Here is a 25,369-nt window from a genome sequence, read left to right on the forward strand (position 1 = left end):
AAAAGACAGTCATCACATCCATGAGATCGGGGTCAAATAGGCACTCCCTTGTGCTTCAGGTTGGAATGTCAACTGAGAGACAGCTTTTAAAAGCACCTGGAAAATGCGTACCGAGGGCTTTAACAATGCCTGCGCTTTTGACCAGGAGACCCACATTTAGAAACTGCCAAGAAAACAGTGTAGACAAACATACGCACAAAGATGTCCTCTACTATATAAGGAAAAACTAGAATGAGATGTCTAACATCTAGGAAACCCATCTGGTAAATGCCGGTATCTAGATCTAAGAGAATTTCATGCAGTTTTCAGAAGGGATTCTTCTTACAAAATCCCAGCAAGATGTACAGCAAACAAGCCTAGGGCTGCCCACGATGCTCTGAATGGTAGATTTGGATGGGATTCTTTTTTTTCTTTCTAGTTTTTAAAATAGTTTTCCAAGTTTTGTGCCATAAACATGTATTTCCTTGATAATTTTTTTGAAACCTATTTTAAATGAGCAATTAACATGTTTAAAAATTAATATAGGCCAGGTGCGGTGGCTCACGCCTGTAATCCCAGCACTTTGGGAGGCCGAGGCAGGCGGATCATGAGGTCAGGAGATCGAGACCATCCTGGCTAAAACGGTGAAACCCCGTCTCTACTAGAAATACAAAAAAAAAATTGGCCGGGCGTGGTGGTGGGCGCCTGTAGTCCCAGCTACTCGGGAGCCTGAGGCAGGAGAATGGTGTGAACCTGGGAGGCGGAGCTTGCAGTGAGCCGAGATGGCACTACTGCACTCCAGCCTGGGCGACTGAGCGAGACTCCGTCTCAAAAAAAAAAAACATTAATGTAACTTTTTATTATAACAAATCCACACTCATAGAAAGGAAAAAAGAAAAAAAAAGGCTAAACACTGCACAAAATCTCTAAAGAAGGTAAAAATAATCTGGAATCCTACCACCTGGAGATAACCACCTCTATACATACACATACCTATATGTAGACACACATACAGAGACACATGCATGTTATTTGCAAATTGCTTCTTTTCCTCATCAATATGTCATGGACATCCTTCCACAGCAATAAAAGTCCATCGACCTCGTTCTTTCTTAATGATCCATGTGAAAATATTTCCACCCATACATCTTGTCTTATGGACGTACCATTATTTATTTAACCAATGCTCTATTGATGCACCTCGAAGTTGTTTGCAACATTTCACTTAATCATTAACATACCAATAAATGATCTGGACTGCGGGGGTCAGCCTCTGCTGTAGTGTTAATATTCTACTGTGAATTCACTATTCAGGTCAGGGCATCAGTTTCGTCCTTTGTAAGACAAGGACATGGTGATTCCTGAGGTGCCTCCAGCTGTAGTATTCTCTGATTTCCTGCAGTGGCAGCTGGTTTCTCAAGAATATGAAGTGCTCGATGTAATTTAGAGCAAACTGCACAGCTAAGAATAGGGATCCTCTCTAAAATGATACTGTGGAAGCCCTCAAATTACCGCCAGACTTCAACAGTACATATTTCCCGATCTGCAGGGTGACTGGAAGGTGGCTTCTGATGCCAACTTGGGCTACAATCATGCTGGAATGCAGCTCTGTCTTCAGTCAGGCCAGTAGCATTCAAAGAAGCACAACTGTGCAGCCATCTGCCTTTCTCCCAGTGGTCGAGTTCTCTTTTTCTACAGACTGCTCTCAGAGTTCTGCCCGTTTTCTTTACCTGCACTTTTCCTTGAACCTCAAACATACATACATATTAGGATGCCTTGAGCTCAGTGTTTGCTCTGCAGCAAATCTCTCAATAATCCACCTGCTATCAGCATCACACCCCTGACAAATGCTCCTAATGGGCCTCTTCCCAGCAAAGAGCTTTTGATGTTGCATAGCAAGCACGAGAGTGAGATTCAACCAGGCCGACTGGCTTTATCCAACCACAGTAACAACAAACCTTAACTAGGCACCTACTACGTGCCAGGCACACTTCAGTTTGCACATCACTTCATTTCTGAAGACTGGCCAGTTTCTGAAGGCAGTTAGGAAAAACCCTCGTTGAGAATTCCAGCTTTAAAAAGTGCCTCTGACTCTAGAAACCAGGTTTAGAAAAGCCAGTCCTCTGATGCATAAACCCCCGCTACAACAGTAATCGCACCTAGCAGCTTGTATCATTCACAAGCATTCACTTGCTTTGGCCCTGAAGAGCTGCTTTTACTGACTTGTGCTTTGGGGCAGACCTTCAGGAATTGAGGGATTTTGTAGGAAACAGCATGATGAAACTTGCTGTTTGTTGCTCATAAAGATGATGAGAATGTCTTTTGAGACAGTAGAGAGGGTCCTCAAGCCTCTGGGTTTGCCTCTTTGCCTTGGCCACCAGGAAGCTCAGAATCAAACCAGTGTCCCACCACCTACAACATGAACAGACCTTTTGATATGATGCATCATGTGGATAACTTTCGCATCAATTCATCTTTTCACCCGTGCTTTCCTATCACCCAGAGTTCTCTGGGTTATTTTTCATCCTGCTCCGTTTTTGTGTACTGTTGCCTCATACTTATGGTGAATGGGAAGGGAAATAAATGTTACAAGTCAGAGACAGGACAAAAGACTGGCCCCCTAGCTCCCAGCCCTTTCCCCAACCTTTGATGATTGGGCCACCTGAAGAGGGGGAGTCACTTTGATGGGCTGATCCGAGTCATCCCCAGTCACTGCAATTTCAGAACAAAGTGCACCGTGGGCCCTTTCCACATCTTCTTCAACCACCTCACCTTTTGTTCTTACCCATCAAAACAGATCTGATCTCTTCCCTGCCCACCAGGTAAAAGTGACAAGGTCAGTAACTCAAAGTCACCCTTGAAGGGCCATCTCCTATGGATCCAGAACTCTGAATTAGTAGCCCCTCAGTTTCCAAGGTGACTGAAAGGAAGCCTGAATTTAAAACCAAAACCCAAAACGTTTTCTACCATCTAAAGCCCCCACACTGCTGCAAAGCACAGGCAAGAAGTTGACATCAAGTGCACGTCTGCACCAAACTGCACAATCATCACCTTCCTTCTGGTCATTAAGCTTCGGTGCTCATCGCCTTGCTGCCTGGCCCACCCTCCCTCCGGGTCCATCCACTCTGGTGCTGCTGTGAACCCTGCCTCCTCCAGGAAGCCTTCCCTGACCCATCCATTCAGGCCTCCATTCTGTTTCCACCTATTGCTAGCTCAGCACAGTTCAGCAGGTAACTGCTTCCAATCCTGCCCTGTCCCCCCACCCCTCCCTCCTGGCTGCTGCCCTCGGCTAAAGCCACGTGGATGCCTGTTCTTGAAACACCAGCCCGGTTTCAAATGAGATCACAGAAAGCTACCTGCTTGGCTACACACATTTCCTTTTTAACGAAAGTTTAGCCAAAGCTGTTATTAAGACCTGACCTTAGGCAAGAAGTGATGGTAAATTCCCCATGCTGCAGCATCTTGTAAATGGTTCAAATTAGGATAAACCCCAACACCCAGCCCAGCATCACAAAACAACAGTTCAAAAGAAACGCCCCTCCATACAATGTGTCTCAATGTTTGCTGCGCTTGTACCCCCCGACCTTGAGTTTTAGTTACCTCGTCTCCTGTCAATTTCTTATCCAGTGGAATGTAGGTAATCACGGTGCCCAGCTCACATTACTAAGTAGTTGTTTCTTTCCCTGCTCTGTGTTTCAGTTTCCTCATCTCACTGGGTTGTTTTGAGTCTACGTGAGCTAAGGCATGAAAAGTGCTTAGAATGGGGCCAGCAATCTTCAAATGCCGGGGATTAATAGTGATACAATTATCAAATCATTGTGACAATCTTAGCACAGTGCCTGGCATTCAGTAGGCACTTGATAAACCCTAGCTGCTGATGCTGTGTGCTCCTTACTAACTTCTAAGATTTCAAAGCCCTTTACATGTATTTTTCACACATGGACATAGCACGTTCAACTGAATTCTGTGTTCTTTGTACAACTACACAGTTTCACCACTGTGGGAAGAGGACACTTTTCTTATTTTGTAATGAAACAATGATTTGGGTGGCACATCATAAGTTTAGTTTGCTTTTCTTTGTTTTCCTTTTAAAAATTTAATTTAATTTAATTTAATTTTGAAACAGGGCATCACTCTGTCTCCCAGGCTGGAGTCTAGTGGTGTGATCATGGCTCACTACAACCTCTGCCTCCTGGGTTAAGGTGATCCTCCCATCCTCAGCTTCCCGAGGAGCTGGAACTACAGGCACGCACCACCATGCCTGGCTGTTTTTTGTACTTTTTTGTATAAGTGGGGTTTTGTCATGTTGCCCAGGCTGATCTGGAACTCCGGGGCTCAAGCAATCTGCCTGCCTCGGCCTCCCAAAGTGCTGGGATTACAGGTGTGAGCCACTGCACCAGGCCTGTTTTCCCTGTTAAAGTAAATGGATTGATTGATTATCTCCCCCTTGGCTCCTCCTCATTTTAAAATGGCATGAATGAAACAACGTCCACCACAGAAGTCCACAGCCTACAGCCCCACTCTTTGTCTGCCACTAACCACTGTGTCCTGGCCCTGGCTCCCTCTGCTCCAGCTCCAAGTGACTCTGTTCCCCTCCCATTTCCTTCCCCTTCCAGTTTCCTCTGTGGCCTCACAGGGTTGTGTCTCGTGCCAGCTCACCCGTCTTTTCTGGGCTGCTCCATCAACCCCTGCTCCCCAAAGTCTGTCATTTTTAATGGCTGTTTAATCTGAGTGGCTTTTCAGTCCTTTCCTTAGTTATGATTTCAATGGCATATGGGTTTTCTACCCAACAGATAAGTTCACGGTGGACATTTTAAGTGCACAACTCTTTCCCCTTTAAATTGTCTCCTTAAAGTTAGGACATTTAAAACAAGAAACGTCATCACATTTTTTTTCCTGGTTTAAATGTAATATACAATGAAAGGAGACTGGAGTATGCTATCCGCAAATATGCCACTTTGGCATAAAGATTAATTTGAGCTGAAATCAATAAGCTCTCTGCCCTCCCCCTTTCTGAAAGTAGGGATCTGTGACTCATGCCTGTAATCCCAGCACTTTGGGAGGCTGAGGCGAGAGGATCACTTAAGTCTAGGAGTTCAAGACTAGTCAAGGCAACACAGGGAGACCCCATCTATACAAAAAGTTAAAAAAATTAGCCGAGCCTGATGGTGCACGCCTGTGGTCCCAGCTACTCAAGAGGTTGAAGTGGGAGGATCGTTTGAGCCCAGGAGTTGGAGAGGTGGAGGTTGAGTGAGCTGTGGTCACACCCTGCACTCCAGCCTGGGCGACAGAGCGAGACCTTCTCTAAAAAAAAAAGAAAAGTTTTCTTTGTAAAAGTAACATCAAATTCCATTTGTGAAGGTATCTCTTTCTCATACCAAGAAGAGGAGGACAACTCTTAATCACAGGTGATGTGGACCACTTTTATTAGGCAGCTTGAGTTTGCATAACAAATCTTACTCAATAACCCTTATTAAATAACCCTAACCTTCCATTAGCTCCCCCCATATATTTACCTTCCAACAATTTACTGCCCTTAGAAGTCATAACCTCCTTTTTTCTTAGTCTAGTTGCTTCTCCAAGATTTACTGCCTTTTGTTAAAATAGTATATAACCCCTTCTTTGGGTTTTCACTTCTTGCCTGTGAAACCCTCACTTGCATGTGAAATATTTTCTCCTGTTCGATCGTCTTTTATCAGTTTGATTCTCAGGCCCAAGTCACTGAACCTAAGAGGGTAGAGGAAAAGTCATTGTTGTTGCTGTTATTTTATCTCTTCTACATAGTCGTATGTGACATTTTAGAAAATCCACAAATGTCTAAAGGAAAACTTTAATCACTCATAAATAGCCTACCTACCCCTGAGACAATGAAGCTCCCATCGAGGCACCTTTTATTCTAGCCTCCCACCCCCTTCTGCACAGACACAGAGGAAGTGTGAGCTGATAGAACAGCACAGAGAGCAGGGGCCTGGAGGTGCAAAGACCCTGGCTACTTCACCTCCGAGCCATGCAACCTTGGGCAATCATTGAACCTTCCTCAGCCTTGTTTCCTCATCTGTGAAATGGGGAGAAGATGAGGATCTGCCTCACAAGGTTGCTGGAGGACTCTAAGACACAGCAAGGGCTGGCTACACAACTGGCATGTGGTCAGTGCCCACTGGGTCATAACTACTTAAATATAAACTGTCAGTACAGAAATATCAGTAATCGATATTTTATAAAATAGAATTATAATATATTTAAACATGACATATTTAACATTTTATACATTAAAAATGTAAAGTTATAAATTACAAATTAAAATATATAGGCCAAGGTGAGAGGATCCCTTGAAGCTAGGAGTTTGAGACCAGCCTGAGCAAAAAAAAAAAAAAAGGAAAAAAATAATAAAATATATGATGTATCAGTGATTACACTGTAAACTACACAGGCAGCTTTGCTAGCTGCACTTTATACGCTATCAATAGCGTTTCCCATCATGACAAGCTGCTACATCATTTTTAATGGCTGCCGAGGCCTCATTTCACAGTGTCTTTGATTTTTAACAGGACCAGCTGCTAATTTGGGTGCCACAACAGCACAGCTAGGATAGGAGAATCATTGAGATTCCCTGTTCCAAAAAAGCCATCTCCAGCCCACACTCCCTTCGGCTTCATTAATGCCTCTGTAGAAGTGGCTTCCTGAGCACTTGGCCTTTGATTTGTAATCACCAGCTAACACCAACAAACCAGCTCTGGAGGAATCAAACAGGGAGCATTTCAACTCCAAGTGCCTGGACAGAACTGTTGCATTCTCTCCCAGGCCCTGCAGGCACTTGCACTTGCCATTTTCTGGGGCTTGGGAAGGAATCCAGAAAAGTGAGAGGCTTTTATACTCCGAGCAGGTCACACTGAAACCACCGGATCCCTGGAGCCTGGGCTCGAATCCCAGGGAGCTTTCCCTTCTCCTTCGGGCACTTGAAACATACTTAGCAGGTACGAGGGCAGGTGTCCCACCCCATTCCACAGGTTTGGACACACAAGTTCAGAAAGGAGGAGAGCCTGGGCCAGTGTCACATGGACAGCAACAGGGCCTGGGTCCCTCCAGGTCTGGCTGAGTCCCTGTCCAGTGCCCTCCCCCACCCATGTTCCTTCCCAGGAAAGATGAGCATCCTCTTGAGACAGGAGCTCAGAGCAGCTGATGGCTGGAGGTCAAGGGTACAGGACTCCCCGTCACACTCACACTTCCCTTCCTGACCAGGGACCCACCCGGAGGCTAGACAGCCCAACACCAGCACAGGCCAACCTGTACCCCATGCTGGGCTGTTCATCGTCTTGGGGTAGCTCCGGGCAGGTCCTCGTCTGCAGTTCCCACCCAGCCCTGCCTCTCTGTAGCAGGCCTTCCAAACCAAGGGGGACAAGGCAAGCTCTGACCTTGCCATCCCGCCACAACCACAGTGAGCATGGACCCACAGATGGGAGCTCCCGCCTTGCCCCTATCTCCCAACCATGGCCTGAACTCTGCACCCTGGAGCAGTCCTGCCCTGGGGGCTGGAGACCTGGGGCAGCAGGTGGAGAAAGTGGATGTCCTAGCACTGCTATGAGCAATCAGTCCCCAGAACAGCCTGCGCTGTCTTCCCAACACTGTGGAAGAGAGAACGGAGAGCAGAAAACACAGTCTATATGCCTGGGAGCGGCTTGTTTCTGGGTCTAGTCTCTCAGCATCTGGGAGCTTTCTTTAATTAACACTGAAGAGCAGTGTTCAGTGCATTCCTGGCTCTCCTACCTGGGGGAATCGGGTTAAGCCCAAACCACACATCATGGTCCTCTTTCCCGCTGCAGGAAGTGAGCCCCTGTCTCTTGAGAGACAGTGAGCCACTATTCAATTTAAATTGATTTCCTGGCCTCAGCAGCCTCAGAAAGTTCTTCGTGGCTGGTGGCTGCCCCTCTGTGGGAAAGCTGCCATAGCAAAAGGATAGGAATTCTCAAAAGCAAATGGGGCCAGGTGTGGTGGCGCATGCCTATAATCCCAGCCCTTTGGGAGGCTAAGGCAGGTGGATTGCTTGAGCCCAGGAGTTTGAGATCAGCCTGAGCAACATGATGAAACCCCGTCTCCATTTTAAAAATACAAAAATTAGCCAGGCGTGGTGGTGTGCACCTGTAGTCCCAGCTACCTGGGAGGCTGAGGTGGGAGGATCCCTTGAGCCTGGGAGGCCGAGGTTGCAGTGAGCAGAGATCGTGCCACTGCACTCCACTCTGGGTAACAGAGCAACAAGACCTTCTCTCAAAACAAAACAAAAACAAAAACAAAAACAAAAACAAAACAAACCAACCAAAAAAAAGCAAATGGGAAAAAAAAATGGGTGCTCAGACTTGTAGCTGAAGCCAAGGGTTATCAGGGACCATGGGTGGGTTTGGAATTGAGTTGACGGGGTTCGAGTCTGGCTCTGAAACTTTGTGGCAGGTTAAACAGCAAGGAATTTCAGCTTTCGAGTGGGGACAGTAATAATCCTCAGAACTCAGTTTGTCCAGCTGCAAAACGGCACAATAATAGGAAGGGAACCTGGTGGCAAAACTAAAAACAACCAAAATGTCCAGCAACTGGTGAATGGAAAAACAAAAACAGTATATCCATGCAATTAAATACCCAGCAGGGGAAAAGAACACACATGCCTACCTGCTACAGCATGGATGGACCTCAAAGACAGTATGTGGATGGACCTCAAAGACAGTATGCGAAGTAAAAAAAGCCCCACACGAAAGACCACATATTGCATAATTCCATTTATCTGAAGGCAAAACTACAAAGACATGAAGTAGATTGGTGGTCACCTTAGTCTGGGGTAGAAGTGAAGAGTGACTGTAGATGGGTACCAGGGGATCTTTTTACAGTGATAGAAACATTATAAAATTGGGCAGGGCGAAGTGGCTCACGCCTGTAATCCCAGCTCGTTGGGAGGCTAAGGTGGGTGGATCACCTGAGGTCAGGAGTTCGAGACCAGCCTGGCCAACATAGTGAAACCCCATCTCTACTAAAAATACAAAAATCAGCCAGGCGTGGTGGCACTCGCCTGTGATCCCAGCTACTCAGGAGGCTGAGGCATGAGAATCGCTTGAACCCAGGAGACAGAGGTTGCAGTGAGCCACGATTGTACCACTGCACTCCAGCCCAGGCAACAGAGCTGACTCTGTCTCAAAAAAACAAGAAAAAAAATTATAAAATTGGACTGTGGTTGCACAGCTTCATAACGTTACTAAACAGAATTAAACTTTTAGTTTCAACCGAAACAAGTGAAGTCACCTGCAGTCCCATCTACTTGGGAGGCCAAGGTGAGAAGATCACTTGAGATCAGAAGTCTGAGTCCAGCCTGGGCAACACAGTGTGGCCCCATTTCTTTTTAAAAAGTGAATTTTACAGTATATAAATAATACTTCAACAAAGCTGTTTTTAAAAAGTGGCTGGCACATAGTGTAAGGATCAGTTCAGTTACCATATAGGAGAGTGTTTTTGAAAATTGTCGTGTGCTATGGAGAGGCCAGCCCTAGTGATTCATAAGGCTATAGTGGAGAGTGGGTGTGACCACACTACCAGAACTGGAATTAACACGGAACTCCAGAACTTACTAGCTGGGACCGTGGGCAAGTTCCCTAACGACTCTGGGCCTCTGCCTCTTCATCTCTACCATGGAGATGGTAACAGTTTCAGCCTCATGGGGCTGACGTGAAGATTAAATGAGTTAACATGAGCAAGCCGCTGAGGACAGCCTTGCACATGGTCACGCACTGAGTAAACGGCAGCTCTTGTTCTCATCCTCATCCTCACTCTTCTATCCCAGCAGCGCAGTGGGGGCCCCCAAGATCAAGAGCAGGGCTAGAGACACGTTCTGTTCATCACAGTGTCCCTTCTGAGGTTCACGCCATTCGTCACAGTTCCTTGGGCTTCGGATTAGATGTGGTCATCTGTCCTGAACCTCCTCACGGCCCCACAGGCCCAGAGCTGGGCTCAGCCCATCATGGGGCTGCTTCCTGTTCCCCAAACACTGGCCACAATGTGAGGTCAGCCCAAAGGCGTAGGTGAGGAAGAGTGGGGTCCCTGGGACAGGAAGACAGGGTGACAGGAGTGGGCCAGCTCCAAGGTCAGGGAGAAGCCACAGGCTGAGCATCTCAGAGCCCCCACTGCCTAGTACAAAGAAGCATAAGAAGGCTGGCTCTCTCTCATTGAGCCCTATATCGTCCCCTGCATTAGAGCCAAGAAAACTCAGCCTCCAAGACACGGAACATATGTTCCTGGGTCAGAAGCAGCAGTCAAACCTGGTCTATTTATGCCGAAGCCCAAGTGCAGGTGCCCAGAGGAGGTATGTTAAGGTGGGAGGTATGTTAAGGTAGGGCAGGATGCTGGGGATAAATGAGGAAGGGAGGGAATGGGGGCTCAGCTCTACCTCCGCCCCCACCACACATACACTGGGCTTACCTCTCCTCTCAACAAACACACTCTAGATAACACTTCTTCCAAGGGCATTTGTGAAAATGCAGATTCCTGGGCCCCGCTCCGAACCAACTGAGTGGAACCTCTGGCCTAGAAACAGGAAACCTGCATTTTTTAAGTGTCCCCCCGGTAATTCTTAAGCAATTTTAAGCCGGGCGCAGTGGCTCATGCCTGTAATCCCAGCACTTTGGGAGGCCGAGGCAGGTGGATAGCTTGAGCCCAAGAGTTCGAGACCACCCTGGCCAACATAGTGAGAACCCCCCCCATCTCTATTTAAACAAAAAAAAAAAAAAAGAAATTTGAGAACAACTGCCCCCAAATAAGGTGGGAAAATAGCTGCAAAAATAGAAAAAGTTCCATCAGAAGAGATCATCAGTTTATCCTGTCAAAGAATCACAAAAAATGAGAAGGCCCCAGCCTGCCACAAAGGCTTTTGGCATTTATCATTGTGAACAAATGGGGATTTTTAAATTTTGAGATCTCAAAGTGTGTTGATGAGCAAAAGCCTCACACTGAATTCTCACAGCAACGTGGTGGCCTCACACCTGTCCCCATATACAGAGGGAGAAACTGAGGCCTGGAGAAGGGAAGGCCCAGAGCCGCCTACATGAAGCTGGTCACTACACCATTGCCTGCAAGTTCAGGTCGATGCAGACCTCAGAGCTCCATCCTGAAGCCCTCAAAGGTGCTTTTCTTCATCTAGTCAATGCTCCACTGCACCTAGCCATGACCAAAGTGTAAATCCCAAACCGGGGGCCACCCGGTGACACTCATTTGTCAGCAGGTGCTGCCCCAAGTGACCAGCCAGATGGATTGATGACTGTGACCTTATGCCTGCAGGGCCCTTAATGGTTTACAAAGGGCTTTTCCAGCACTGCCCGATTTGCTCACAATGATAATTAGTCATCACAGTAACAAATGGGTCTGCAAATGAGGATCAGACCCAGATAGGGGGCTGAGCTCTGGCGCACTGCCTGGAACCCTGGTGCTCAACCCTACTGGAGCTGCAGAAACTGCTGAGGTCTGTGCCTACCCCAGAATCCTGACTTAGCCTGGAGTGCTGCCTGCACAAAAGGATTTCTTATTTGAAGCTCCCCAGGGGATGCTGAACAGCCCCAAAGGAAGCCAGGCTGGATTTCAGGCTCCTCTGCCATGGAGCTGCAGCTTGGTTAGGGTCCGGGTGCTTCTCCCTGGATTACCTGGAGAACACCCATCGCCCCGTGTCCCTGGCAGGCTCACCGGCTCAGCCTTCCTTGACCCCCAGCCCCCTGGCTGTACCTTACCAGCCCCTGCAGTTTCTGGGAAACAGGTCTTACCCAGATCCCAGAGTGCGCCTCAGCCCACCTGTCACCTTCCCACTCTAGAAACTCAACTCCAAACCCACCTCCTCCATGAAACAAGCGAGGAGTCACAAACATCCCCAGTGCCACCCCTCTGAGTTCCACAGGTCTGGCTCGGGCACCAGCATCTCAAGCATGTGGGCCGAGGCCCGGCTTCCTGCCCTGGGAGCTGGTCAGGCCATCGCTCATCCTCAGGGAGGTGTCAGTGCTGGTAGAGGCTGCAGATTGCCTCAAATGTTTTAGAATGTGACGTTTCCCCCAGGGGCCCAAGGTTAATCGATTCCAAGCACTCAACAGCACTAAGAGTGCATTCTGTCAGTGCATCCTCAAACCAAGGCTATGAAGCAGCTGTTGTTACTACCTCCATTTCACAGGCATGGAAAATGACGCTCAGAGAGGTTAAGTAACTCAGGCGGGTAAGTGGCAGGGCCAGGATTCGAACTCAAGTCAGACGGACACCACAGTCCACGCTCCTTTTTACAGCCACACTGCTCCACCCACCTTGCCGTCCTTCTCACAAGAAGACACAGGAGGAAAGAGTCTCAGATCAGGAGTTGGAGCTGCACAGCCGTGCACTAGGCGTGTTGCCTCAGGAGGCCAGGAAAACGGCTGAGTCCCGCCTATGGTTTGGGCTGAGGCCCATAGTGTGGCCTGTGATTTATCCCCCAAGCAGGACACTTTGAAGAGTAAAAGAGGCTTTTAAGCTATTAATAATGATGATAGGACAGTGTTGGTCAGGACTATCCCAGGCAAGCAGGATATGGGGTCACCCAACATGGAGTTGAAGTTAGCTAAACTCTCGGAACCTCGATCTCCTTATATTTAAAGTGAAGATATCATGAACACCCACTAAAATAATTTGTGAGACCACACTAAACTATAAAACCTTACATCCAAATGTAGGTGTTTTGTTTTGTTTTTTAATTTACAACAACAAACAAGACTGGGTGAACTCATTCATGGTCTAACTTGACCTTGGGCAAGTTATTTTCTTTTTTTTTTTTTTTTTTGAGACGGAGTCTCGCTCTGTCACCCAGGCTGGAGTGTAGTAGCGCGATCTCGGCTCACTGCAAGCTCCGCCTCCCGGGTTCACGCCATTCTCCTGCCTCAGCCTCCCAAGTAGCTGGGACTATAGGCGCCCGCCACCACCATGCCTGGCTAATTTTTTTTGCATTTTTAGTAGAGACGGGGTTTCACCGTGTTAGCCAGGATGGTCTCGATCTCCTGACCTCGTGATCTGCCCGCCTCGGCCTCCCAAAGTGCTGGGATTACAGGCGTGAGCCACTGCGCCCAGCCGGGCAAGTTACTTTCATGCTCAGGACCTCAGCAAAGTAACTGGTGGTGTGATGAAGCGGTCTGCCCGCATTCGAGTTGTAAACTGACAGCAGATGGGCCACATTTTCCCTATATGACAAGTTTTGTTCAGTCAGTAGAGTGTTGACGTTCTTGAATTTGAATGCCACGGCCCTGCCACACCCTGTTGGCTTGTACCTGGCCTGGCCTGATCACAGGGTATAGACATCTGCCTGACCCCTGTAGGTGCCTAGGTTTGCAGCCCCTGGAATAGACACATTCGAAAGCCCCTTCTCATCCTGACATCCTAGGAGTCTTCCTAGCAGTGATAAATATCCTGACTGAAGGTGTATAGGTAGATTAGTTGCAACGAATGTTCCACATTAACCTCTTAGATGAGTAACGTTCAACATTAATCAAAACACAAGAAAATCTCCTACGCAATACCAAAGTCTTAATTCAACAGTCAGTCAGGAGAAATAGAGTTGCAGAATCAAAGGGTCGTCACAGACGGGTGCAGTGGCTCATGCCTGCAATCCGAGCACTTTGGGAGGCTGAGGCGGGAGGATTGCTTCAGCCAAGGAGTTCGAGGCCAGCCTGGGCAACATAGTGAGACCCTTTCTTCTAATAAAAGAAAAAAGAAAGAAAGAAAGAATAAAAGACACTCAGTCGGGGTTTTGGTTTTCCACAAGTTGAGGTTGCCAACCTCATCAGATTAACCTCGAACCCTGACAACTAAGGAAAGAGAGTGGAGGAAGCAAAGAGCCTCTGCCACCTGTGTGAGCCTCAGATTCCTCCTCCATAAACCCGAGAGACTGATGTGTACCTGGCTGCATTGAGAGGGCTTCGTGAGCTCCACCGGGCACAGAGTCCAGAAGGCAGAAATGCTCAGTAAACAGAGCCCTACCATCCACTCTGCTCTCGTCCACCGCAGTAGGCAGCCTTAAAATGGGGTCACTCTGCATAAAGAACAAATACTTGTCAGCAGCTCCACCCTGCCATCTTTCTTGTGCTCAGCTTCTTGGAGAGGCAATGTGGTACGCTTTGAAGGAGCACTACATTTGGAGTTTTGATGACTTGCATTTGAATCTTGGCTGTGCCTTTCGTGGCAGTGCATCCTCCGATGACCTCCTTGACCTTTCTGGGTCTGTTTGTACATCTGCTAAAAGGGGATCATGATGACCTCTGCCCTGCCCACCTCACAGATCCTCATCCTATCCATTGATAACCCCACCTGTGAGATCCTGTAGTAGCTGATGTACATGTTAACCGTCATTATCAGTTGAGAAACTTCTCAACTAGGACCAAGCCCTTCACATCTACTCCTGTTTCTGCCACTGAAGCAAATTTAAAAATAATATATATATATATATATATATATATATATATATCACCTTGGACCTTTTATTTTCTAGCAAAGACTATCCATAGTTATTATCTACACAGGGTGGCTGGTCCCAGGGGTGTGATTCCCATTTGGGGTAATAAGTAAATGCTCTTCGTAGCAACTGCATATGAGGTGAACAAATACAGCATGCCAATAGCAGGACCCTATCGACAGATGAAGCCAGGATTCCAGCACTTACTCCCAGAGCCAGTTCTTCATTATTCAAGATACAAGATCAAGGCTGGGTCCAGGTTCTGTTGAGCCTGAAGCCTATACAATTTGGGGGTCCCTCTTTAAAAAATATGATAATACACAAATAAAATTAGATAAAGGGTGCCTGTAATCCTAGCACTTTGGGAGGCCAAGGCGGGTGAATCACTTGAGGTCAGGAGTTTTAGACCAGCCTGGCCAACATGGTGAAATCCTGTCTCTACTAAAAATACAAAAATAAGCCAGACATGGTGGTAGACGCCTATAATTCCAGCTATTCAGGAGGCTGAGGCACAAGAATCTCTTGAACCCGGGAGGCGGAGGTTGCAATGAGCCAAGACCATATCACTGCACTCCAGCCTGGGCGACAGAGCTAGACTCCATCTCAAAAAAAAAAAAAAAAGATAAATGGCCTTGGGAGGGTCCTAAGACTGACCTTCTCCAGCCTTGTGGTCAGTCTGTCTGGACCTGTCTGCACATCATCCCTTTAATTATTTCCCAAAAGCTCTACATCACAAACGCATTATTGAAGATGAAGAAACGGGGCTCAGAGAGGTAGAGAAATTTGTCCAACCCAGTTGTCCAGGAAAGACCAGGCACAGTGGACTCCAAATCCCATATTCTTCCAGCCACAACATGCATTTCTTGAATAAATGCTAAAAGATGTGGTGGGTAATTGGTATTGATGAATGGAACACAAATTTGGGGCAAGTTTCAGGTTCACCCTATCCACACCCTACCCGACTCCCACCAGAACTCCTGAATATCACAAACATCCTTCCAGGACCCCACACACAAAAAGTCCCAGGTCATAACCATATTAGAGTAATGGAAAATGAGAAAATGGAAAAAACCTCCATCATTCCCAGCAAAGACTCAACAGGGCCCTCATGAAGCTCCACCTTGTTCCCACTGAGGCAGCTTCCGGCAAGTGCCTGTTTGTACAACCAGCGAGAAACACAGCTCTTGCTGATCTTAATTCTTACCCCCACTCGTTCAGTTCTCTTATGATGACAGGCACCTCAATTCAGTTTCGCAGCATCCCAAAACGTGCCGGAGTAGGCTGGGTGAGACTCTCGGGGCTCAAAGTCTATCATTACATCTTGGTTGCGACCACAGAGGGTTTTTTTTTTCTTTTACACACCAGCTCAAGGGCAGAAGAATTAGTCAGGGCACAGATCTTCCGGATCGCTACTGTATGGGGACCATAACATCACTGTAAGGCCCCTGTGCTGAGCCACAAACCCCACTTGGAACAAAGAAAACTCCCAGGTACTTTACCAGACACCAATTGCGCCATCCTGTTTGGGACACAGTCATTTGGCACTCCAGGTTCTCAACCCATAGTAATAACGCCTCATGCTTTTGAAACTGAAAAATGCATCCAAAAAAATCTCAGTGACACATCATGACTCATGTCCCATCCCCACCCCCACTCCCACCTCCCTCCCGCCCCAACCCAGGGAGGGGGGCTCGTCCTTTTCATTCACCCCTGATGTGAAACCAGGTTGGTCAGTGCCTGTCAATTTCACTTCCTGTTTCCTTGCTTCCATCAGAAAGCAGAGCTGTGAGGAGGGATAGATATTATGCTGTGGTGCAGCCAGACAAGCCCCACCTTGTTGTGCCTCCAGAAGAAGCACATTCTTGGCCTGGGTGGTAACAATAACATCTGGATGGAAATATCAAGTGGTATCAGGCTTCCAGACCACCACTCATGAAAGGTGCATCCACTCAGTAAGCCTCTATGGAGGCCTCTTCTGGGCCAAGTGTTTGTTCGAAGTTGTGTATGGACAGAAAGATATTCCTCCTCTCAAGGTGCCCACAGTCCAGTGCATACTGAGAAGCCAACAGATAATCAATGCAGTGAGATGGCTGTGGGGATTGGGGTGTTACAGAATTGGGGTGGGGTGGGGACAGCCTGCTTTCAAGGAGTCTAGGCAGGCATCTCAGAGGTGACAGCCAAGACTAGATGGAGGACAATAATAAGGATGATGACGATGATGACACTGATGAACAATATGTCCAGCGTTTTCTAACACTTTGCATTTGTTAACTCACGTATTCTTCCCAGTCACCCTTATTCCCACTTTACAGAGGAGGGAACTGAGGCATCAGGATGGTGAGTAACTGGCCCAAAGTCACATAGCTGTTACAAGCACTATATGAGGACAAGCTGACCTGCCAAAGACAGCGTAGGGATCAGGACGGAGAAAGTCACAGAGAGGAAAGGGCATGGCATTTATGGAGAGCTGCCAACATCTTGGGGCCACACAGCAAAGGGCAAAAGTGGTCCCAACATGTGGGTGTGTGGCCCACAGACACGCTTTGTTGATGGCCCATATAGTGTTTTAAGATATATATATAAACCAACGCTTGAAAATTAGGCTATTTCATATAAAAACCCAGATTCCCAAAATTATGTTGAACAATCAGGATCTGGAAACATGGAGGCCATATTCTTCCATGGCAATTATCAGAGTTGGGTTGGTTCTCTTTAGATGGGGTGTAGCCTTCACCCTGTTTCCCTACAGCCACTTCCACTGCCTGATGTCCCCTTCATCCAGTCCCATTAATCCACCAACGTGACCTGCCTGGTGTGTGTGAGACAGGGCAGAGTCAGGGCACAGAGCTACAGAACTTGGACTGAAGCGTTTCCAGTAAGAGGAGGGCAGTGGTGATGCAGCCAGACTCCTGCTGCGTGGAGATGAGTCCAGCAGCTCCCTGGAAGAGGGACTGCATGGAGCATAAGACTGCAGCAGGGAAGAGGAGGAGAGGATAAAGTACTGTTCATGCAGGATCAGAACCGGGGCAAGTGTGAAGAGGCCCCTCTACTGAACTTCTATGGAGGTTGATTTTACCGGAAATCTTTTCTCTATTTTCTCCCTGGGGCTCAGGATATAAGCTATACTTAGCAAGCAGTACTTTTTCATATGGAAGACTAAGATTCGCAGAGACCCTGCCAAGGCAACTTACATAGAGCCAAAGGAGAAAAATTAGGCAGATGCTCTCGGGGGAGTTAATTTTAAGGCATTACAGCATTTAATACACAGATTCCACTTCAGTGTTAAACCAAACCAGTCGCAGAGGCTTAAAAAACAGTGGCCAGGTCAACCACTTCACTTTACCCCCAGCCCCCAAAACCTCTCCTGCCCACCATGTTTTCAACTTGAAGCCACACTGAACCATGGAGCACTGTTAGGAAGGCTGGAGGTGGGCAGAGGGGACAGCCCGAGATCATGTGCCACGAGAAGCTTCCCTCCAGTTGGGGAGATGGGGCCAAGCCCCATGGACCACGAGTGAGAAAGACACATCATGTTTCCATTTCACGTGTGCCATTCACGTGCTTAGTTCTGGGATGCTGCAGAGAAGCAGCAGTTACAGACCTGCTGATGGTGTGGTCAGGAAAGAAGCAGGAAAAGGGTGGGGTGCGGTGGTGGCTCACGCCTGTAATCCCAGCACTTTGGGAGGCCGAGGCAGGCGGGTCACCTGAGGTCAGGAGTTCAAGACCACCTGGCCAACATGGTGAAACCCTGTCTCTACAAAAATAAAAAATTAGCTAGGCATGATGGCGGGCGCCTGTAGTCCCAGCTACTCGGGAGGCTGAGTCAAGAGAATTGGTTGAATCCGGGAGGCGAAGGTTGCAGTGAGCCGAGATCACGCCACTGCACTCTAGCCTGGGCAACTGATCGAGACTCTGTCTCAAAAAAAAAAAAAAAAAAAGCAGGAAAGTAATTTGACAACTAGGAGATCTATGAAAACACTTCACTCAGCTGTGGAAAGGTCTTGGGTGTTAGGGTCACATTTGACAATTCTGCCTGTTTGCTGTGTGGCACTGATGCCTGGCTGAGCTTCTCTGTGTCTGTCTCCTCATCTTTTAAATGAGAGCGCTTTGTACACTGGGAAGTGACCTGTGGATGTGAGAGGCCCTGTTGCTATGTGTCCTCTTCATCATTGCTTGCCTATTTTACTATTTTTTTTTTTGAGACGGAGTCTCGTTCTATTGCCCAAGCTAGAGTACAGTGGCGTGATCTCTGCTCACTGCAACATTCGCCTCCCAGGTTCAAGTGATTCTCCAGCCTCAGCCTCCTGAGTAGCTGGGACTATAGGCACGTGCCACCACATCCAGTCAATTTTTGTAGTTTTAGTAGAGACAGGGTTTTACCATGTTGGCTAGGCTGGCCTCAAACTCCTGACTTCAGGTGATCTGCCTGCCTCGGCCTCCCAAAGTGCTGGGATTACAGGTGTGAGCCACCGCCCCTGGCCACTTGCCTGTTTTTCAATCCAGGGCTGGTCCCCCGGCTGGAAGTCTGCAGAGAGGGTCAAGCCCTCCATCTTTCCTTCTCTCCCTTCCCAAAGTTTCCCAGCTCTGCTGCTATCCCAGGACCCTTTCTTAGGCTATAAAATCCACACGAAGGTGCTATTCAAAAAGATTCCCGCATTTCCTACTTTGAAAGGGCACCCTAAGGAGTGACTAACAGTGATATTTCAGGAGGCACTGGGTGGTCGTGTCTTGAGCGCTCAGATTCTACCCCATGAGCATCTACATTCAATCAAGCCAGAGACCAAGATAAAAGCTAAAAAACCCAACCAAGTTTCCAGGTTTTCATAGTGGTTGGCTCCATGTAGACTGGAATTAGCAAACAGGTTTCAATCCATGTACCAGATCTGATGGTATGAAACACTGATTATGGCCGGACACTGTGGCTCATACCTGTAATCCCAGTACTTTGGGAGGCCAAGGCAGGAGAACTGCTTGAGCCCAGGAGTTTGAGACCAACCTGGGCAACATAGCGAGACCCCGTCTCTACAAAAAAAAAATAATAATAATAATAATTAGCTGGACATGGTGGTGTGTGCCTGGGGTGCCAACTACTCGGGAGGATGAGGTGGGAAGATCACTTGAGCCTGGAAGGTTCAGACTGCAGTGAGCTATTATTGTGCCACTGCACTCCAGCCGGAGCAACAGAGTGAGAACTTGTCTCGAAAAAAAAAAAAAAAAAGAAAGCAAGAAAGAAAAGAAAAAGAAAAAGAAACACCGATTATGCAGAGAATCAGTCTGAGCCGCATCTGAACTCAGCAGACACGCATACTATGATGGAGTAGAGATGCTGTCGGGAGCACACAGAGCAGTCATATGCGTGTTGCATATTTGTTACTGTGTAGACAAAACACCTAGGCCAGGGTTGTCCAAGCTTTTGGCTTCCGTGGGCCACACTGGGAGAATTATCTTGGGCCACACATGAAATACACTGACACGGCAGGGCGTGGTGGCTCATGCTTGTAATCCCAGCACTTTGGGAGGCCGAAGCGGGCGGATCACCTGAGGTCAGGAGTTCAACACCAGCCTGGCCAACATGCAGCCTGGCCGTCTCAACTGAAAATACAAAAAGTAGCTGGGCGTGATGGCTGGCGCCTGTAATCCCAGCTACTCGGGAGGCTGAGGCTGGAGAATCCCTTGAACCCGGGAGGCAGAGTTTGCAGTGAGCTGAGATCACGCCACTGCACTCCAGTCTGGCGACAAGAGTGAGATTCCATCTCAAAACAAAACAAAACAAAAAGAAAAGAAAAAAGAAATATACTGACACTAACGATGGCTGATAAGCTAAAAAATTCACACACAAAAAAATCTCATAATGTTTTAAGAAAGTTTACAAATTTGTGTTGGGCCGCACTCAAAGCCGTCCTCGGATGCGGTTTGGACAAACTTGACCTAGACATTCTGCCTCTCTTCACTTGGGCCCCCCCCAGGTGTCTGGCCTGCGTAGACCAGCCCCAGTGCACGCAGCTGGAAGGTGCAGTGTCTGTCGGAGGCACCCGTTTCCCCACCAAGGGCCTCATGTTCGCATGCCCACTCCACGTTCACTCCATCATCCATCTCACTCCGTTTTCTATTGAAAGCACCCTGTCACCTTTCACGTTTCCAACTCAGGAAACAGCAACCACGGAACAGAAGAAAAATCAAGATCCCATTTGCCTTGATGGATTCATTTCGATACAACTTCACTCAAGAGCTCGCCGCTTCCTGATTTCACATTTCACCATCAAAGACGAGGGCCGGGGCAGAGCTGGGGGATGTGGCCCAATCGGCAACATGCGTGGCTGAGCAACAGGTTTCTGCCAGGAGAGGCAACTCTGGGACCGCAGCTTCGGGATCCATCGGCCCATCCCAACAGCTAACAGAGGCAGAACATTCTGGAACATCGCCCACCTGTCCCATCCTACAGGCTCCCAAGCCAACTGTGGCAAAGGTGAACCAAAGCCCTGAGAGAACTCGAAGTGAGACAAAGCCAGGCTCTCTGTGCTGAGGGAAGCAAGGCCCAGAGAGGGCAGTGGTGTGGCCACTGTCACACAGCGGGGCTCTGGGTCCAGTCCCTCTCTCTGATTTGGGCACCTCCCCCCTGCAGCAAGCATTGATGATTTCAGATTACACGATATAGGAATGTCTCCATCCCTTTCCCCAAGGTGAGGAAAGGGCTCATATCAGTTAGTTGCTCAAGCAACCCCAGAAGCAGGATTATAACAAGGTGGTGCTCTGCCACGGGGCTGACAGAGAGGACAGGCCCTGGCCAGAGCAGGGGTGGGGCAGGGACTGCGGACCAGAGGTCCTCCCCAGAGCTTTTCATGAGCAACTACTAGGCCCTCGATAGAGAAGCCCAGCATGACTGAGAGGCAGTCTATGAATATGGTGACAATGCCACACTGTGAGGATAGAACCCAGCCCCGGCTAAAGCCCACTGAAAGTAAGAGCAATAATGCAATTCATTCATTCATTCATTCATTCGACAAAGTCCATGCCAGGCTCTGTGGCTACAATCCTGAAAAAGACATAGTATCTACGTCTTCAGGTTGCTTAAGTAAAATCATTAGCACTAAACAAAATGTGGTATTCATACAATAAAGCACAACACAGCAACTAAAAAGCAGGAACTCCTGCTACACTCAAACACGGATGAATTTCATGGGTATAATGAGGAGCTGAAGAGGCCAGGCACAGAAGAGTCCATACGCTGCAATTCAAAACACTACTTACGGAAAGCTGGAGAACAGACCCATAGTGAGAGACATCAGAACAGTGCTTAGCTCTTGGTGGGAGGGGGCGGCTGATAGGAGAGGCTCTAGGGAACCTTAATGGGGGATGAAAATGTTCTAGATCTTGAGCTGGGTGGAGGTTACACGGTGTATGTGTGTGTGGGTGTGTGGGCGTGTGTGTGCATGCAATATATATAAAAAAAGTTTTACATTTTTAAAAATCATTAACAGTGTTTACACTTCTTTTTCAGAGCTAACCTTACATATGCTTGATCAAATGACGAAAAGCTTCAGCCAGAAACAGTTTTGCCTGGGTTCTGAATCTTCCCTGAGCTCTTAAATTCTACCCAGTGAGCATCTAGGTTAAAACCTGGATAAAACCTGGATAAAAGATTTAAAAACTCCACCAAGTTTCCAAGTTTTTGTACTGCTTGGCTCTGTGTAGATCCGAGTTAACAAACAGGTTTCAATCCACATACCAGATCTGATGGTATGAAGCACTGATTATGGCTGGGCACAGTGGCTCATGCCTATAATCCCAACACTTTGGGAGGCCCAGGCAGGAGGATAGCTTGAAATAGGAGACTGGGGCCCTTGCAAACCCACTGAACTTCCTGGTGGTCACAGCGGACAGTCAGCCTGGGGAATAAGTCTCTCTGTGAAAAATGCAATGAACACAAGGCCCCTTTCCATGGCCTGTGCTTGGAACCAGCAAAGGAGTCGGCCATTCTGCATCCTGAGCACAGACAGAGGAGCTGTGGGTGACAGATGGTGCCTGCCAGGAGCAGGGATGCATGAGTCTCAGGTCAATGACAGATGTGGCTGGAGCCCAGTGTGGAGGCCCCAGGCTCCAGCATGACCTAGTTTTCGAGATTGATGGGGCTGGCGTTGATGGCCTCCCGTGCACTTTCCTCTGTTCAGTGGGGGGCAGAGAGAACCCAAAATAGCAACGCCCTCCCCCAGCCCACACTTAGACAACAGGTGACTAAGAAAGGAAGGCAGGAGGGGAGGTGGGGAGGGGAATGGCAGGCGGGCCAAGTTGGGTGGGCTCCGGGGCAGATATGTCTGCCTCTCTTCTCTGGGGCACAACTGAGGGGCAGAGAAAGGCCAGGCAGTGACAGTGACTTCACATGCGCTGCTGCCAACGACCCCCATCCCTCCCAATCCACCGTGGTAACACCAATATGTTCCCAGCTTGGATCTCTCTCTCTCTCTCTTTCTCCCCACCCACGTTGGGCCCCAGACTCATACCCAGCCCTGTCTGCTCAGCATCTCCACTTGGGTGTCCGAGAGCATCTCAAGTGTCATATGGCCAAAAGCAAACTCCTGACCATCCCTATCTCAAGACAGGGCTTCTCCATCCTTCCAGGTGCTCTGGCCAAAAACTGTGGTGTCACCTGTGACTCCTCTTTCTCTCACATCCCAGCTGCAATCCAGCCAGAAATCCTATGGGTTCTGCCTTCGAGATGTAGTCAGACTCTGGCCACTTCCCACCACCTCCACTGCGACCGCCCTGATCCTGGCCACCATCCTCTCTGCCTCCTCACCTGCCTTCCTGCTTCCTGCCCTCATTCCCTTCCGGGTGTTCTCCCTGCTGGATGTGGAGTGATCCCATGTAAAAGGCCCCCATGACATCTCCCACCTCACAGCCTACTGCTCTACCTGCTCACACCACTTGGGTCACGCTGGCCATCGGTCACGCTGGCCATCGGACACACTGGACAGCCTCAGGGCCTTTGCTGGTCCTGGGCTGGAAGGCTCTTCCCCTGGAGAGCCCTCAACTCCCTTCCTCGCCTTGGGTGGGGCCTTCCTTGACAGCCCTATTTAAATTGCCACCCCTCCCTCCCCCTTCCCCCTTCTCTTCTCCTGTTTTAGTCTCTTCTATAGCATTTATTGCCACTGGACACACAATATATTTTTACTTATTTATTTTGTTCATTGTCAGTTGCCCCAGGTTAGACTGTAAGGAGCATGAGGGCAGGAAGGTTTGGGGTCTGTTTTGTTCTTGCCATGTCTCCCAACACCAAGGACAGTGCCTGGTGCATAGCAGGCACCTAGTAAGTTATTGAATAAGTGAATGAATCAGGATCAGTGATCTCCCTCTGGAACCACAGGCTTGACAGCAAAGCTCTCCCCCTTTCTTCTGGCCCCTCAGTGCCCCCCTCAGGGCAGAACTCCAGGTACCCAGTGTGTCTCCAGCAGGTCCCTGTGTCCCCTTAGTGGTGGGAACAAGAGATCCATCAGTTCCAATGCCTCAAGATGCCTCTTGCCTCTTTCATCATCTGTCTCCCTCACATCTGCCCTGCCTTTGACAATGTACAAATAGCTTTGAAGCCCTGTAAGGTTTCAGCATCCTTGTTGCGTAGGCTGGGAGAGCCAGGCAACAGCCCAAAGACACACAGCTTAGAAGAGAGGAGAACGCCCATCCTGACAGCAAGCTTGGTCATTGCTCAAATTCACCCTGTCCCTACCACCTGCTTCCTCCAGGCCAGCACTGCAAGCCAATCGTGATGACAACGACGGTGCTGGATGGAGGACAGACAAAATCAGTGAGGCTCTTGCAACAGGGGAAAATGAGTCCACCAGCAACAAGAAGACTGGGACTGGGGAGGGGGTGCAGAAGGGATTAAAGGGTTCAAGGGGGCCTGGGAGGACAGAAGGGGATTCTCTTTGGGTTCCCCTCAACCAACCTAAAGCAGATTCTGCTGAAAACACAGGAGGCAATAATACCCTTAGCTTTTTAAGTGCATGTCCCCATGACCCCATAGCCCTACACCTAGAGGTTTATTGCAAAGCCATCAGGGAAAGAGTGTACACAGAACAGTGAGGGTTAGCTATACGGGGTGCTTGGCAGAGCAGTGCTGGTGACAGGAGGACAATGGAAACCTTCTCAGTGTCCCCAGATAGGGGAATGGGATTTATACGCCATGACTCCCTTGAAAACAATGAATGTGCACCTACATTTCCTAACTTGGAAAGCCGGCAATGACATTGAGCCTAAAATTCTGTGTTGTATGGGCCCATTCGTGTGTGTGTTTTTTTTTTTAAATGTATGTGTTAGCAAAGAAAAGTGTCTAGGGCCAGGCGTGGTGGCTCACACCTGTAATCCCAGCACTTTGGGAGGCCGAGGTGGGTGGATCACAAGGTCAGGGGATTGAGACCATCCTGGCTAACATGGTGAAACCCCGTCTCTACTAAAAAATACAAAAAATTAGCTGGGTGTGGTGGCGGGCACCTGTAGTCCCAGCTACTAGGGAGGCTGAGGCAGGAGAATGGCATGAACCCGAGAGGCGGAGCTTGCAGTGAGCCAAGATCGCACCATTGCACTCCAGCCTGGGCAACAGAGCAACACTCCATCTCAAAGAAAAAAAAAAGTGTCTAGGAGGAAGTATATCAGATGCAGTAATGGTGACTGCTGCTAGTGAGCCTAGAGGGAGCTCACTCTCTTTTTCATTCTTTTCTGTATTCTATTGCTGTGGGATAATTAAGGAATCAGAGAGACTGAGGGGTTGAGGAAGAATTATGTAATTATTTAGGTGCACCAAACCAGTCGGATTAACATCCAAAGGACTGAGCCCCAAACAAAGAGTCCGGTTACCTTTTAAGCATTTTGTTGGGCGGGGGCGGGGGGGGGATCTGTGCAGAGGGAAGCATATTACAGAAGTGA

General features: G+C 48.4%; 1 long non-coding RNA gene across 1 annotated transcript; it reads left to right on the top strand.

Annotated features, from left to right (window-relative positions):
* Positions 1–9,437: 9,437 nt before the first annotated feature.
* On the top strand, positions 9,438–22,120 carry LOC134731165 (uncharacterized). Its single transcript, XR_010113300.1, has 4 exons — positions 9,438–10,031; positions 10,204–10,312; positions 16,230–16,394; positions 21,954–22,120. It is a non-coding gene; the product is annotated as an uncharacterized LOC134731165 (long non-coding RNA).
* Positions 22,121–25,369: the final 3,249 nt, after the last annotated feature.

The sequence above is a fragment of the Pan paniscus genome, chromosome 9, assembly GCF_029289425.2.
Source record: "Pan paniscus chromosome 9, NHGRI_mPanPan1-v2.0_pri, whole genome shotgun sequence".
In the NCBI taxonomy this organism is placed as follows: Eukaryota; Metazoa; Chordata; class Mammalia; order Primates; family Hominidae; genus Pan; species Pan paniscus.